Genomic DNA, 17,427 nt, shown 5'->3' with positions numbered 1-17,427 from the left:
AAGTAACGTGTCCAATTGCTAATCTGAAAAAAATAAAATAAAATAAAACCAAACGCTATTTCACGAGCATTTCTAGACTTTCTGGACACTGTTGCCCTGGAGGATAAAGAAAAACATCGAGCACGGCATTTGTAAATTTAACGTGCTGTTTAAAAATGAGTTTAGGGACGCCTGGGTGGCTGAGTTGGTTAAGCAGCTGCCTTCGGCTCGGGTCGTGGTCCCAGCGTCCTGGGGTTGAGTCCCACATTGGGCTCCTTGCTCAGCGGGGAGCCTGCTTCTCCCTCTGCCTCTGCCTGCTATTCTGTCTGCCTGTGCTCGCTCTCTCCCCCTCTCTCTCTCTGATAAATAAATAAAATCTTTTTAAAAAAATGAGTTTAGCGGGCGGAAATATAAACGTGGTACAGCCACTTTGGAAAACAGTTTGGCCGTGTTTGGTACAGTTAAACATGCATCTACCATAAAACACGATAATTCCACTTTTAAGTATTTACCTGAGAGAAATGAAAGTGTATGTCCAGACGCAGCTTATACACAATTTTTTTGCAGCAGCAATGCTCATAATAGCTTCAAACTGGAAACTTCCTAGACGCCCACCCATAAGTAGAGAGATAAACTGTGATATATTCATGTATCATCACAAAACAATAAAAAAGAACAAACAATGAAAACACTGAACAATGATAACAATGAACCTCGGAACAGGGCACCGTGGGAAGAAGGCAGAAGCAGGAGTGTGTACTGCACATTCTATTCTTGGAGAAGTCTGGAAAGGACAAGGTCAGCTATAGTGCCAGAAAGCCGGTCCGTGTTTGCCTGGGGCTGGGATGCAGGGGGCATGTCTGGGTGGAGCAGGAGAGAACTTTCTGGGGTGATGGAGATGTTCTCCGTCTTGGTTGTGGTGGTGGTGACATGGCATTCTATTTAAAATGGATGCACTTTGTCGTATGTAAATTATACCTCTGCAAAAATGATCTTTTTTCTTTTTATTTTTTTTAAAGGTTTTATTTATTTATTTGACACAGAGAGAGAGAGAGATCACAAGTAGGCAGAGAGGCAGGCAGAGAGAGAGGAGGAAGCAGGCTCCCCGCTGAGCAGAGAGCCCAATGCGGGGCTCGATCCCAGGACCCTGAGATCATGAGCCGAGCCGAAGGCAGAGGCTTTAACACACTGAGCCACCCAGGTGCCCCCAAAATGATTCTTTTTAAAAAGGTTTTATTTATTTATTTGAGAGAGAGCAGGGAGGGAGAAAGAATGCAAAGCGGACTCCACACTGAGCTCAGAGCCCGATGCAGGGCTCGATCCCACAACCACGAGATCATGACCCGACCTGCAACCAAGAGTCGGACACTTAACCGACTGAGCCACCCAGGCACCCCAGTTGATATTTTTCAAGTGAGTTTATTCTATGCACAGCCACTACGGAATTAAGAATTATGAATCTGGTATCCGAACATTAAACCACGCACAGAGACTTTCAGAGTGCAGGGCCCGGCGCAGGTCCTACACCCATGATGAGGACCTGGGTTCTGTTTCCTGACTTTTCAGATACTCTTGTGCATGTGTGTGTGTGTGTGTGTGAGAGAGAGAGAGAGAGAGAGACACACACACACTACTTTACATAAATGGGATCACACTACAAATGCTGTTTTTAATTTTATTTTTTTCCTCAAAAATATGCTGAGGTCTTCTCTCTGAACCAGTAAATTGGCTGGACGTGGTTCTCCAGAGAACACTGCACGGTGGGCCGCGCACTTGTAAATGAGTAAGTAGTCTCCTTTTGATAGCGTTAGGATGTTTTCTGTTTTTCGTGGTACCAGCACCCACCCCCACTGTATGGGGCTCTGTGCACAGAAATTTCTCGGCCCTTTCCCAGCAGCCCGGGCCCCTCCCCGCCAAGGCACCCTCTCTGATGTGCCTCAAGATTGTTTGCCTTTCACATTTCCCTTCCCACTTTCTTTTTCTCTTGAGTTTTAAATAGAGGGGGTAGGTCTCTGTAATCAACTTTACCTCATAGGATTCTGATACCACAAGGTGAGGACCGCAAGGCTCGACGTTGTGCAAGAAGGGCCCCTCAGGGTCAAGCAGCCTGTGGCCTTGTGAGTAGGGGCCCTAGGAAGTGTACCGAGCCTCAGGATTTCCAGAATCTACCATGAGAGGATGGCCTTGTACCCCCACAGAGAAGGGACCCTGCTACATTTCAAAAGAAGGGAGGTGTTGACTTACATTTTTACCGTACACAGCTTGATGCTGGCTTTCCACGCCCAGAACAGTCTCTCGGGCCTCCGGCTGCTGGCTTCAGAGTGGGCCGAGCTCACGGCTGTGTGTGGTGTGAGGGACTCCGAGCTGCCCTCTGTCAGTCAGGCAAACATTTAGTTGGGTCAGGCCACGCAGCACCATTTACAACCAGCGGGGTGGTTCGAAATGGAAGAGCCTGGTGGCCTCTGACTAGCTCTGTGGCTTCGGGAACGTCCCCTGGTCCCCTCAGCTTCCACTTTCACTATACAATGTGACCTGGGCACTTAGATGGTCTTTCACGGTCTTTAGGGTTTCTTCCAGGCCCCAGATATGAGGGTCCTGTCTCTCCTACCCCCAGACAGGAGTGGCTTTTCTAGGCTTGGCCGGACTGGGCTGTGTTGTCTCTGAAGGAGTCTGCCCTGGGCTCCCCAGAGGACCAGCAAGTCACTCCTGGGCTAACAGAGGAGAGGCCGGGGAGGAGGGGGACCCCCAGGGAGCCAGGACGGGGAGGAGAGTCCAGTGTCAGCCGAGCTGCGCTGCACTGCCGTTCTCACAGGCTACCAGGTCATCTCAAGAGGGGATGGGGGTGTTGGGAGAGGCCACTAGGGCTGGGGGGCTGGAGCAGAGTTAAGAAGTGAAAAATGACAAAAAGCAGGTGAGAAGCGTTGGTGAATGTCAAAGCGATCAGGTCACCCAGTGTATGCTAAGTGGCATTCATCAAAGTTAGGATTCTACCTTGAGACAGGGAGGCAGAGGCCTGGTCCTTCCTGACAATGGCATTCGAAGGAACGGCTGTCACTCAGGTCCTTGAGAGACACAGCCCTGGTTGGAAGGAGATGCACGTGCAGCTCAGAGGGACAGAGAAAAGATTCATAATTTTAAGGTTTTTTTTTTTTTTTTTCAATAAATGCTCCATGGAAAGCGAGTTAGCCTTGGGTGTTTTCTGGAACAAATGGTAAATTCTTTTGGCCACCTGGAGCTTTTGCAGACAGGAGCTCGGGGGACTGGGTCACCCCAAGGATGTGGCCATAGGCTGCTGGGAGCCATGAGAGCTTGGTCAGTCCCCTTGTGCAGGGGCTTGGACTGGAAAGTTCATGCAGAGCATTTCTGCAGCTCTGAGCTCTCCTGTTTTTCTTCATCTTTCCACCAGGCTGCTGGTCTTCAGATGGGAAGGGGCCCCAGGAGTCTTCAGGGATTCTATTTTCAGCCTCTGTCCTCCTCCCAGACCACACCCTTTCATGCTCTCTCATAATTTTCCCTCTTCCCCTTACTGAAACCGTGCAGACCTAACCCACCCCCAAAAAACTACTGGGGCACCCACAAAGGGACGATTTGAAGTGTCGGCCCTGGTGACGAGGAATTAAATGACTCCAAGAGAAGAAATCGTTTTGCAAGTGGGATGAGTTCTGGTTTTTATCTTCAACAGAATCTTGAAAATCGAGAAGTAATTTGATGCTAGATTACTCTGTGGGGTTTGGCCTCTAAATTGGACACAGTTGGAAAAAATCAAGCAGCATCACTACTAAAAAAATCCCTTCCTGGGGCGCCTAGGTGGCTCAGTGGTTTAAAGCCTCTGCCTTTGGCTTGGGTCAGGATCCCAGGGTCCTGGGATCGAGCCCCACATTGAGCCCCACATTGGGCTCTCTGCTTAGCAGGGAGCCTGCTTCCTCCTCTCTCTCTGCCTGCCTCTCTGCCTACCTGTGATCTCTCTCTCTCTGTGAAATAAATAAAAAATCTTAAAAAAAATAAAAAAAAAATCCTTTCCAGTGTCACTGGCCAGCCTGTGGGTCTATAAAAATGGAAAACAGGATGCTAATGCCTGTCTTGTTTTAGCAAAAAATAATACCCTTCCACAGATACAGTAACTAAATGAGGGGGAAAAGATCTTGACACCTGATTCAGAGAGAGATACATTTCCAATAAAATGTAGCCTTTGTAGCTAATAATCATTCATCAAAATTATAACACCTGTGTTATTTTTATTTGTGCTCTAAGGATAATTGTAACTACAATTGTGGTCCAGGAGGGGAATTTTACCCAAGCCTTCTGACCTCTGGAAATGGTAAAGTTCTAATATTTTCATCTATATATATTTTTGTTTCAAAACACGATAGGATGATTATTACAGATGTAAAAGTGTGAGAATATATGAGTGTAACATTCTATGGAAGGAGCAGAATAAGTGTTCAAGGAGAAAAAGGAATGATGTGGAAACACTAACTGGTAAAGAAGAGCTTGCTCACGTACAATCGATTCTTGCCCAACATGGGTATGGACTGAATGAATCCATTTACACTCAGATTTTTTCCCGTCAATATATGAACAGCATTGTAAATGTATTTTCTCTTTCTTATGATTTTCTTAGTAATATTTTCTTTTTTCTAGTTTACTTTGTTGCAAGAATACAGTATATAATACATACAACATAGAAAATACTTGTTGATCGGCTGTTTATGTTATTGACAAATCTTGGAGTCAATAGGAGGCTATTGGTAGTCAAATCTTAGCGGGGGTCCAAAGTCAAAAGCAGATTTCCAACCGTGAGGGGGCAGGGAGCGGGTTTGCCACCACTTCCCCCGTGTTATTCAAGGGTCAACTGTATTTTTAAAACAGATGAGGTTATCATCCCAGGGTCCTGGGATCGAGCCCCACGTCAGGTTCTCTGCTCATCAGGGAGCCTGCTTCCTCCTCTCTTTCTCTGCCTGCCTCTCTGCCTACTTGTGATCTCTGCCTGTCAAATAAATAAATAAAATCTTCTTTAAAAAAAAGATGATGGTTGTACACTGTCCAAGAGGCAATTTTTTTTTAAGATTTTATTTTTAAGCGATCTCTACACCCAATGTGGGGCTTGAACCTGCAACCTCCAGATCAAGAGTGAGCCAGCCAGACACCCCAGGGAAGGCATCTTGGGTTTCTGGGTGGGCCTGACAAACGGACATAAAACAGATTAGTTAGCAGGAGAAAAGCACCACATTCACCAAAGTTACATGCCCAGAAGCCCTTGTGAAGCCCCAAAGATGTCATGAAACCTGCTTGATTCCACAGCGGGTTGAACAAAGGGGGCAGTTTTTGGGGAGAATCTAAACTATAGGAGAGGCTAAAGGAAGATAATTATTTTAACAAAGTCTATTCATACAGAATTTTCTCCATCTCAACTTCTGGTCCTTGATGATAAGAATGCTACTTCGCTTCTGGTGTGGTAAGGAAGACGTCTTCTCATATGGGGATTTCATCTCCCGCTTTTAAGAAAAAGAAAGAAGGTCAAAGTGTTTTTCTCGTATTTGCTGTTTTCCACGTATCTTTCACTCAACGTAATCCTTATGCCAGACTCTGTTTTTTTTTTTTTTAACCCCTCCAACACCCCTGTTCCTGGCAGCACTAGTCATCACAACGAAATGTAGAAGCGACCCTTTGACAGACGTGAATGGGTGAGATGTGGCCTATACCTCCATGCGATTCAGCCTCAAAGGTTCAGGACAAAGGAAGGGATTTCTGACACCCGCTATGTGGCCGGACCTGGAGGACGTTATGGAAAGTGAAATGAGCCAGTTGCAAGAAATTAAGTCCTGCAAATTCCACTCATGTGAGGTACTTAGAGGGGTCGAAATCACTGAGACAGAGAGTCCGATGGGGACTCCCGGGGACTGGGGAGTGGGAGGAGAGTGCATGTTTAGTGGGGATGGAGTTTCAGTTCTATAAGAAGAAACAGGCTGTGCAGATGGACAGTGGGATTAGCTACACGTTATGAATGTATTTAATATACCAAACTGGGCCCTTAAACATGGTTAAGATGGTAAATGTTGTGTCATATAAGTTTTACCACCAGATAAATAAATAAATTAAAATAATAAATAAATAAAAATATTTGGAAGGAGCATAGGAGGGCGGTGGATATCAAAGTTCTCTTCCTCTAGGTCCATTTAAAAGGATGATGGCAACAGTGTTCTTTTAAAATGTCGGTATTTAAAATAGGACACTGAGTAAGAAATGCGAATCACATCCTGCTTCATCAGACTCTTGGTGCAACATTTTAGAAAACAAGCAAAGAAGATACGAGGGCGTCTGATGTAGCTCTCCTGAAACCCTTACCTGGGAGGGAGGGCCGTGGGGGGGGCGGGCAGCAAGCCAACTCGTGCCCTCAGGCTGTCAGCCCTGGGGCTTGCTTGGTTGCGGATGGCCTGCAAGTTAAGAATGGTTTTGACATTTTTAAATAAAATAAGCACAAGGAAGAGTATTTCGCGACACATAAAAATTGTATGAAATTCAAATTTCCGTGCCCATAAATAGAGTTTGACTGGAACAGCACCAACCTCATTCATTCCTGTCTCGTCTCTGGCTGCTTTCCCAGAATTCTGGAAGACTTGAGTGGTTGTGACACGGACCATATGGCCAGCAAAGCCTGGAGTAATCGCTCTCCGGCCCTTCGCAGAAGCTGTGTGCCTACCCCAGACGAAGGAAAACCGCCTCGTGGTTCTTGCTCTGCTCCTCACCGTGGACAAATCATCCCACCTTGCTGGCACTCGGGCTTCCCATCTGAAAAAGATGTGCTGTTTGGATACAGGGGTGTTGGAGTCGTCTACCGTCTCTAAAAATCGGGCGAGTCTGGGAAAGCAGTTCGTACTCGGGTCCTGATGGTCAATACTTCCCAGGAGTACTCGCTTTTATAAAAATGACCCCTGTGGGAGGTGCCCAGATGGCTCAGTTGGTTGAGCGCCCGACTCTTGGTTTTGGCTCAGGTCATGATCTCGGGGTCCTGGGATGGAGCCCGTGTCAGGCTCCGCGCTCAGCGCAGAGACCGCTTGTCCCTCTCCCCGGGCTCCTCCCCATCCCCTGCTCTCTCTCTTTCACACAAATAAGATCTTTAAAATAAATAAGTAAATAAATGAAAGTAAAAATGACCAATGAAGAGGTGACATTGTCACCCAAAGGGGTGGAGGGCTGACGGCAGGGTTCCGGGCACCGGCCGTGGCTTGGTGCCCACAGTTTTGGTGAGGGGGACTCTTTCCAGCCTCAGTCTCGGCGTTTGTGGCGAGCAAGGGTTTGAACAAACTGTCCGGTGACAGATATCCAGCAGCATCCCTAGAGGCCATCCCGGTTCACTCCCAGCCCACGGACTTCCCGTGGCCGCCTCAGGGAAGCCCAGGCGCAGAGCGGACCTGAAACAGGCGCCGAGCTCGAGCAGGACAGGGCAGGTGCTTCTCACCCCCACCGTCTCTGTCTACGGAGAGCTCACTTTCGTGTCGACCTTCAGGGAGGGCAGATGGGCCCTGTGAGTTACAGGTGGACTAGGGACAGGCCCTGCTGCCTCAGGTCCCCTGGAAGGTTGCAATGCCCCACCCATTATGTAGGGGCTTGTGCGGGGGAGGGGGATGCGCTGAGCCCTGGGGTCTCAGAGGGAAGCACAAGAAACAGAAGGAAGGGAGAGGTGGGCGGTCAGGGTCTCCCTTGAACGTGCCCCAGCTTCCCCAGCCAGGGTATCAGCATGTTCTGTTTCCCCATGGGTCCAGTGTGGCCCACCCGGCTTTCCTGGAGGGACAGGGCAGTGGGGCAGGGGTGACCAACCCAGTGCCAACAGGGCCCTAGCCTGGGTGGCAAACAGCCCTGTCTCATCTCAAAAGGTCCCCTCTCTGGCCACCAAGCTAGCTTCAGTGAGCCCATCCATAGGTCAAGCTTGGGCTCCAGGCTGCAGGATGGAGGCATTTGAGAAGACAAAGCCTAAAGTCTGGACTCTGGAGCCAGGATGGGCCTCTGCTCTAGTGCTGCGCGTGTGGCCAGCAGGTCTGTCACCTGAGGTCCCCAGAGCATCAATGTCCTCCTTTCCCAGGTGGGACCTTCATCTCCCACCTTGCAGGCATCCTCACAAATGTCCCTCCTTTTTGGGACTTGGAAACGGGCAGTGTCTCCTGATGATAAGAGAAATGAAGTTGGGGCCGGTTATCTGGTGGGTGGGAGGCGCGGCCCACCGCTCCATTTCTGGATGCTTCTGGAAGGGCGGGCGGGACTTACCCGGCTAACTGCTTCATTTTGCCCTTTTAGGCACTGCCTTGTGGGCCCTCCACCCACCCGAGGAAGCCTCTCAGACGGGAGATGCTTAGATCCCACTGATCGAGACCCTGGGGAGGGGGCGGCGGCTCAGATGGCTCTGATAACATTGTTGTCTCCCGCCACTGTTTTCCGGTTTTCATGTGGGCGTTCTCCCCTTACAGGAAGATTAGCGATGGGTCCACCATGACTTCCCCGCTGTGGGCTGTGACCGTGACCGTGATCGTGACTGGCATGAGACCATCCTCATAGGCACACCCGGTCAGGGAGGTGGCAGCCCGTCGGCCCTCTGCCCCACGGATCTGGGTTTGAATCCCGCTCTCTGCCAGGCCTGCCTTGTTCCATCCGCACAAAGGAGAGGCAGGAGCCGTGGCTGGGGCAGAGGGCTGTCAGGATCCCTCAGGCCCCTCGGGTGCCCAGGGCAGAGCACGTCTCTGAGGAAGAGCAGGTTACAACCGGAATGAAAGCAAATGGAATGAGCGAGAGAGAACATTGGTTCTAAACCCCAGCTATGAGAGAATTATTTCTCTCTGCGTTTGGAGCTTGTTCTGATCTTCACCGCCACGCCCCAAAGGCTTGTTCTCTAATTCTGTTTTATCTTTCCGTCTAGCTTAATTAAGAAGCAATACACCCAGGGACTTGGGTGTTCAGAGGCCGGGCTCACAGTTCTCGCTGGGCTCTGTGCCTGCATGGGGGGGGGGGTCTTCTAGCCACCAGCGCCCGCCCCCCACCCCAGATGGGGCCTGGGCTCCTAGAGCTTGGGGCTCAGTGACAGTGAAGAACGACCTTGGGGTGGGTCTGGGACCTTCAGGAAACCAGGCGTGTCCCACAAAGGCGGCATGATGGGGGGGTTGGGGGGCCAGCGGAGCAGGAGAGGAGCAAGGCTGAGCCCTTTCATTGTTTTAAATTGGGGCAGAAATGAGGGATGACAGTGACAACCATTGACAACTTAAAAAAAAAACCCTTTTGGGGACACAGATGTTCAGGTTGTAGCGCTATCTATTTATAGAAACACACCTCAAAGGAACAAGCCTGCTTCTCAATGTCGAGACAATTAAGCAGAGACCTCCGATGCTGGGTGAAAGCTACAGAATGTGTTTCTCCAGGGCTCGTGTGCCCGTTTCACCTGACTCAGTCCAGTCAGGACCTCTTCGTCCCATCCCTTCTCGGCGACAGGGAGAAATAGTGACATGGGCTGGCAAGGGGGACCTCAGGGCCAGTTGCAAGGGTTTTCCCGAGAGCTTCTCAGAGCTGGGGGGCAGACGGTTTCTATTTTGCCTTCACTGTACCAGATGACCCACCTGGTTGCTTCTTCTCTCTGCAACTGACCCCTTTCCATTCTCCATTCATTTGCTAGAATGATGCTTACAACATATCAACATAAGGGCACAGGCAAACCCCTGGAGGTGGATAGAGGCAGTAGGAGTAGGAGTAGGAGTTCTAATTCTCATTCATCCACTGACATGAGTGGTTCAAGTGGGGCACCAAGGAGATGTCTAGACTAGACGTGTCTGTGTGTGAGGAGCCAGGTGTAAGGGTCTGAAAGGCAGTCGGACAGAAGTTGAGGACTGCTCCCCTCTCCTCCTCCTTCTGTCATTTCCTCCCTCCTATTCTCCTCCCCCCTTCTCTCCCTCGATCTCTCCCTCCTTCCCTTCCTCAAACACTTACTGAGCATCTACTATATGCCAGACTGTGCTCTGGGTGCTGCGGATACAGCAGTAAACACAGTAGGCAAAAATCCCCGCCGGCATGAGCTGAAGCTCTGTCCCCCTCTTTCTTCCGTGGCCCTCTGCTTGTGATCTGGAAGTCTTGTGGTGCTGGGCAGGAGCCAAGATCTTCCGTTTGATGTTCAAAGAGTATTTACTGGCAACGGGAGCAACTGGAGAGTCAACACCCCATTCTAGTCATCTCTGCATTCCTAGAGATGAGAGGAGAAAATGGCTCATAGCTGACGCTCATAAATGTGTTCGTTACATTGTTTCTGCTTGAGGACAGGCGGCTAGACATTGGTGTGTGGGGAGGGTGAGGGCAGAAAACAAACCCCCAAAATGCTCAGACTTTGCCTTCGAGAAGCATGAAAATGTTTAGATGAAAAATCTAAGAAGGGAAAATAACATATAGAATCAAACAAATAGGGAAATGGGTAGCAGATGGGGGAAACAGCTTCCCGCTGCTGGAGGGAGGAGAGGGTTTGAATGACCCCATGGTACTCCACTAGAGTTGGGGCCATTTGCGTGAACCCGTGTTTATTTTCACATGCGGACAGGCGGCAGTGTTGGAAGTGTTCATGGACTTTTTGACACACACTGGTGAGCCCACATACATGTATTTCTTGCTCTGTCAGCCGGGAGGACATAGAAAAAGACTTGCCCTATTTCCGAGGTGGAGGTTGCACATGGAGACTCCCTTCCAGAGAGTGTGGTGTAGAAAGAGGGGAAGAAGGACTGTTGGGTGGGGAGGCGTGACAGGTACTGCCACGGCCATCTCCACATTGTCAGGGGTAAGTCATGGTCATAGACGTACCACTGATGGCTTTGGGTGAGAAGGGCATGTCACCTCGGGTCTTTCTCCCGCAGACCCGTTACACTAGTATAAGGTCAAGACGAACATCAGACAGATCGTAAACGAGGGTCATTTTACAACATACCTAAACGGTACTTATCCAGACTGTCATTGTCATCAATAACAAAGTCTGAGAAACCGTGATAGCCGAGAGAGATCTAAGAAGACTCATAATGTAATATAGCATCCTGGGTGGGATGCTGGACAGAAAAGGATGTTAGGTAGAGATAAAGAAATCCAAAGAGCGTATAAATATTGGTTCCTAGTAATGTATCAACACTGGCTCATTAATTGTGATCAATACGCCATTCTAATGGAAGATGTTAGTAGTGGGGGAAAATGGGATGGGGTGTAGAACTCTACTGTCTATGTAATGTTTTCTGTAAATCTAAACTACCTTATAAAGATTTATTAATTTATTTATTTGAGAGAGAGAGAGAGAGAGAGAGCATGGGAGGGGAGAAGGTCAGAGGGAGAAGCCGACTCCCCAGGGAGCTGGGAGACGATGCGGGACTCGATCCCTGGACTCCAGGATCATGACCTGAGCCAAGGGCAGTTGCTTAACCCACTGAGCTACCCATTTGCCCAAATCTAAACTACTTTTCAAAAAAATATTTTATTTATTTATGTGACAGATGAGATCACAAGTAGGCAGAGAGGCAGAGAGAGAGAGAGAGAGAGAGAGGGGAGGAAGCAGGCTCCCTGCCGAGCAGAAAGCCTGATGCGGGACTCCATCCCAGGACCCTGGGATCATGACCTGAGCCGAAGGCAGAGGCTTTAACCCACTGAGCCACCCAGGCGCCCCTCTAAACTACTTGAAAACAAGAAAGTTACTTTTTAGAAATGAGATATGTTATCAGAAAAGTGGGGGGGAAGCCTCCCTTGCCATCTGAGGAGGGAGCAGCACGGGTGTGGGGTAACGGGGGGAGTCAAACAAGACATTAAAGACTGAGTCGACTCCGCTTGCTCTGTCTTCCTGGGTGTGATGGGCTGTGGGGGTGGATCCTGCCACCTTGTTTCTCACACGCTGGTGATCTCTTTTCTTCCCCAGCTCCCAGTGGGCGCTGCTGTGTGCCCGCTGCTGTGTGCCTGCTCCCTGGGCACCTGCTGGCCTTCCGGAGTCGCCATCTTTGGATTCTGGGGACTTTGGGAACACCGGATTCGAAGACGTGAGCTCTCCTGGGACCCCTTTCCGTCCCAGTACCACCCCTAACTGTCTCGCCCAGCTGTGAGCTCCCCGCAGGCAGGGACCCTGTCCTCTCTCCGTGCCAGAGATGGCACTGAGGGTGCCCATTAAACAAACTGTCATGAAGTGAATGTCCCTGAGCTCACAGCCGTAGAATGGGACTCTGTCATCAGATCACTTAGTGAGAAAGCATCACCCTTGTCAGCCCTGTGCCGGCCTTTCTCTGACAGCAAGGAGAACGCCTTAGGCCAGAGAGAGGACATCTGAACACCCTCCCGCCCTTGCCCATCCCCACGTGGGACCAAGAACGGGCAGGTCTAGGCTCACACTCAACCGACTAATGGATCTATAGCAAGAGCAGCTGCCGGCTTTGAAAGGACTTACCTTTGATTTGTAGCAAGTAATACTGGTTTTCCCCTTAGAACAACATCATGTTTCCTTTAAATGTGTGCCTGCTCCTTGGATTCCCTTTACATGTGTTTTAAATTTTAAAACAATCTCAGACTTAGAGAAAAGTTGTAAGAATGAAATAAAGAATCCCTGGATGCCCGTCATTTCTGGCTATCCCCCAGGGTTACTATTTTACTACCTTATCTTCCCCTCCTCCGGCACAGGCCCCTCCCCCCACAGAGAGATCACTTTTGTTCTGAATCATTTAAATGGAGGTTGTCCCTTTTCTCCTAAATCCGTCAATACTTCCGTGTGTATTTCCTAAAAGCCAGAATATTTTCATGCATAACTACAGCTCACATACAAAATTACTGATACAGGGATTAACACTGATACAACGCTATCTAACCTGCAGACCTCATTTGCATCTCACCATAGGCCCCAGTGATGTCCTTTACAGTAAAAGGAAACCCCAGATCACATCTCGCATTCAGTTGCCAGATCTCCTTAGCTCCTTTGGTCTGAAATAATTCCTGGATCTTTGGGATATTAGCATTTTTGAAAAGCACATACCGGATATTTTGTAAGGTGGCTAAATATTTCTTTTACAATAAGCTTAAGTTAAAAAAAAAGTACATGAATCCATCTATAGAAAAACTACAGGCACACCTAGGATATATCGTAGGTTAAATCCAGACCATTGCCATAAGGTGAATCTTGAAATAAAGAGAGCCCAATGAGCTTCTCGGTATCCTCGTATATGTAAAAGTTACGTTTGTGCTACTCTGTGGTCAATTAAGTGTGCCTCAGAAGGATGTCTAAAATAAAAAAGTGTATATATACCTGAAAGTATTACCCCAAAATGCTAACCATCATCTGAACTTTCAATGAGTCATCATTGCCGCCCGTGGGGGGTCTTGCCTCCATGTTGGTGGCCACCGACGGGCCGGGGTGGTGGGCGCTGAAAGCTGGGGTACCTTTGGCAAGTTCTTAAAATGAGACAACAATAAAGTTTGCTGCATTGATCGACCCTTCGTCACTAGAACACCTCTGAGTCACCGTGAGCTTGTTTACTGCCAATTTCAATATTGTCGCGTCTCAGGGACCAGGGAGGCCGGAAGAAGGGGAGAGGGATGGGAAGAGGCTGGTCGGTGGCACAGTCAGGACACACACAACACGTCCAGATAAGGTTGGCTGTCTTATGCGGGCACGGCTCATGGTGCCCCAGAACAATTTCCACGGTCACATCAAAGGTCACTGATCATAGGTCCCTGGAGCAATGATCCCGATAATGAAATACCGTGAGCACTACCAACACGCGATGCAGAGATACGAAGGGAGAAAACGCTGTTAGCCAAGGGGGGCTGAGGGGCTTGCTCGATGCAAGGTCGCCACGGAGCTTTGATTTGCAGGAAACGCGGTATCTGCAAAGCGCGATAAAGCAAAGCGGGATCCAAGGAGATATGCCCGGGTTCAGTAACCGAAGAGCTAATGATCCGCTGATAGAGCGAAACCATGAAGACACACGGAAAACCGAGGCTGGAGAAAAGTTGGTTTACATCAACGTCATCCTCCCCCGGCCCCTCATCCCGCTGGGTTAGACTGTGGATCAAGGGATGAGACAGAAGTTACTCTAGACTGCTGGGCAGGAATCTGCCTGGGGGGGTGGGGTGCAGGGCATGGGGGGGGGCACTGGGCTCCCTTCTGGGGGCTGGTCAGCGGCTGGGAAGAGAGCAGGAGCCCAGAGGTGGATCTCAGCTGCAGGGGCACTGGACACACAGCCCATAACACTGAGAACGGAGAAGGGAGCCGGACGAGGCAGCTGGAGGACTTGAATGTGGCCGGGAGAGATGAGTTTCTGCAACCAGGGGGAACGTAGCTCAGGATTTTTCCTGGGCAGCTTCAGAGTCAATGCAGCTGCCTTGCCCCACACTCTGGAGTGTTCCCCAGCAGCCAGGGGAGCAGGACAGCCTGGCTACCACGGTCTTGCACTAGTTGCTGGGGAGGGTGCCCCGGGGACAGCAGGTCAGATGGCCTTGCATGATCTGAGACACCACAGGGGCTCTCTCCAGGGAAGGGCTGTTCTTGCCCCAGGGGGAGGGTGGGCATGGGCCTGGGGGGTCCTGTGGGTTCCCAGGAAGGGGGAGGCTTGAAGGGGCCAGCAGGAAATGGAGCCAGCTGCGGGAAGTCGAGGCGCTGGTGCAGAAGGGGCCGCAGGTTTGGGGGAGAAGAGGGAGGCTCAGGCACACAGGAAGGTTGGAGGGTGAGGACTCCAGCTACCTTAGCGTCTCTTCCTCAGACGACAGCAGCCCCCACTGGCCTCCATGGCAGGCCCCGGGGTCTGGGTGAGGCCCATGGGAGGGGTAGCCGTGCCTCAAAGGGGAGGCTTTGGAGGGAAGTAGGACCCCTGCCTCTGTCTTCCAGAGGGCAGTGGAGTGTGGCTCACAGACCTGTGGGGGAACGTGTTTGTGAGCACAGACGTGGGTTGTTTTTCTCTCACTGCTGTGAGGGACTGGAGGGGATGAGCACCAGGGGGAGGAGGGGTGCCGAAGACCCCACAGGCAGGGGGTTGCTCAGAAGACAGTGAAGGTCCCGGAGGACGACTCCTCCTCTGCCCAGGTGGGCAGGAGGAGCCAGAAAGGGTGCCGGCCTTCAGCCAGGACAGGACTAGGGTCCCGTCAGTGGCGGGGATGGGGGCAATCCCTCTCTAAAAGAAGTTGCTTCACGATTGTCCCTGCGCCCCTAGCCCGTCCCCGTCATTCTCCAGCCTTCTACTTGTCCATCTTCCTCCCTTTTCTCCTTCCTGCTTACGTGCGGGAGCCCCTACTGACTGGCCCTCCGCCGGGTCCTAGCTGGGTGGCGTGAACAAGCTCCATGACTTCTCTGGGCTTCACTTTTCTTCCCTGGAAGGAGAAGGACTATCTTGTTGCCCTGAGAGCCCTTGAGATTGAAGTAAGTGACCCTGCATGGGTCAGGAACTCAGGGCAGTGCCCAGCTCTGGGGCGGGTTGGGGGTGACAGGGGATGGAGGAGGCTTTGACCTTGCTGTCTCTCCCACTGTCTGCACAACAGCACGCTGCCTCCCGCTTACCTTCCTCCCTGTCCATCATGCACCCTCTCTCTCCTCCCTGCCTCCGTCTCCCTCGTCTTTGTCTTCCTCTGCTGCTATTTCGGTCCTTCCTCGATGATGCTGGTGAAGGGTGAGCCTCTTTTCATGTCAGGATGCCAGAGCCGCGTCAAACTGGTAAACAGCTGAAGGATGTGGTGGGAGATGAACTTTCCACTGAGGCTACTTTGAACTCATCCCTTCTTCGATGGGTCTCCCCTGTTCCTCCCCGTTTCGGAGACTCCATCCCATCTTTACAAAGCCAGAATTGGGGTCTGGGGGCATAGCCAAGTGCGGCCCATGCCGAGCAGCCACGCGGGGCTCTGGCCACCTCTGCCCACCTTGGGGACCGTCGGGAGGGTCTCAGGGAGGCGTAGAAGTGGAAACTGCAGAGGGGGCGGTGGGCCGGGATGGGAACCTGAGCTGGGCTTGGCAGATATGCCTTGGGGGCAAGATTTCCAGTGGAAAAAGTTGGGTGCCCAGAGGAGATGTCTGGCCATGGCAGGAAAGCCCAAGCCCATGCCCCCACAGAACCACCTTCTGCAGCCTGGGGAACAGACCAGAGATGGGCCCCTGGGAGGAGAATCATGCCCAAGCCTCCTCCTGGCCTCCACCCTCGGGCTCTCCTGGAGGTCTGGAGGATGCCATGAGTTGAGCGGTCTGAAGCATGAAGGGTACAGTGCTCCTGGCTGGGCATCGGGTCAGTAACCACAGACATGAGCCTTTGGCGTGGCCCTTCCCACCTCGGGAGGCCACGTGGAGTGGTGGCCAGAGTCTGGCCACACCATGACCAGTTGCCAGCCTGGGCAGAAAACTCTGAACCTTCCTAAGCCTGGGTTTCCTTACCATGAGATGGAGATGATGCTCACGGAGCCACTGTGAGCATTGACGCATCAGCACCTGGAATATTCCCAGAACAGCGCCTGATGCATAGTAAGTACTGGGGGATGGGACCTGCATTAATGTCACTGTCACAGCATGACTGTAGCTGGAGGTGCCATGTAAGAAAGTCATCTCCTGTGTACGTGGCCACCTGCCACCACCTTCCCCAACAGCAACCCCACCCCAGTCCTGGCCATCAGTGCTTGGGGACCAGCCCCAACTGGTCTCCCTCCAACGCAGCAGTGATCTTTCTAGAGAATCCGTCTCATCCAATCACTTCCCTGCCTTGGAAACTCCTGAGGACTCCCCAGCACCTGGAGGACGATGACCAAAGCCTTGGCTAAGGTTATAGACCCTCGGAGATGCTCCCCAGGGTTTTTTCCCACGTGCGGACTCCCTGTCCCCTCCCCCCTCCCCCCAACAAGCACCTTGCTGGCCCATGTTGCCGCTGGGAATGCCCTTCACTCTCTTTTCTGTCCAGAGAACTCCTACTCATCCTCCAATTTGTCCTGCTCTCCCCAGCAAACTGTCAGAGCTGGTGGCTTCCTCCTCTCTGTCCACACAGCCCTCTGGAGCACTGTGTCGGAGTCGCACAAGAAGCAGAGGTTGTGAGCTTGGCTAGCATGGGGAACAAACCTTGAACGTGGCCAACATTACTTCTGACAATCCCTCAGGAGAATTTTCTGGCATGCCTTGAGAAGTGAGAAGGAGCAAGGAGCAAGGGTGTGGTTAGAACGCCTTTCTTTCTTTCTTTCTTTCTTTCTTTCTTTAGTAAGCAGGGGTGAGGGGAAGCAAGAGATACTCGTATTTGCTTGTCTTTGCAGCAGAGAAACCAGCCTGTTTACCTGGGGAGGGGCAAGAGCGAGGGGAGAGGGCAGATAGCGGGGTGACAAGATTCTCATGCTCAGCCTTTGTGTGCTGCTTGGAGTTTTGAACCAGGCAACTGTTTACTATTTAGAAGAAAGAAGAGGAAAGGAGGAGAAAAAGAAAGAGGAGCGAAGGGAGGAAAGGAGCGAGGGAGGGCG

General features: G+C 51.0%; 1 long non-coding RNA gene across 1 annotated transcript in view; it reads left to right on the top strand.

Moving 5' to 3' along the window:
- LOC122914542 overlaps positions 1 to 6,853 on the top strand; it is a 48,832-nt gene extending 41,979 nt beyond the window's left edge. Inside the window, exons 2-3 of the long non-coding RNA XR_006385796.1 lie at positions 5,612 to 5,823; positions 6,584 to 6,853. This is a non-coding gene — a long non-coding RNA (uncharacterized LOC122914542). The remainder of the gene's footprint in view (positions 1 to 5,611; positions 5,824 to 6,583) is intronic.
- Positions 6,854 to 17,427: the final 10,574 nt, after the last annotated feature.

This window comes from Neovison vison, chromosome 7 (assembly GCF_020171115.1).
Source record: "Neovison vison isolate M4711 chromosome 7, ASM_NN_V1, whole genome shotgun sequence".
In the NCBI taxonomy this organism is placed as follows: domain Eukaryota; kingdom Metazoa; phylum Chordata; class Mammalia; order Carnivora; family Mustelidae; genus Neogale; species Neogale vison.
This window is presented reverse-complemented; position numbering and strand designations above follow the sequence as displayed.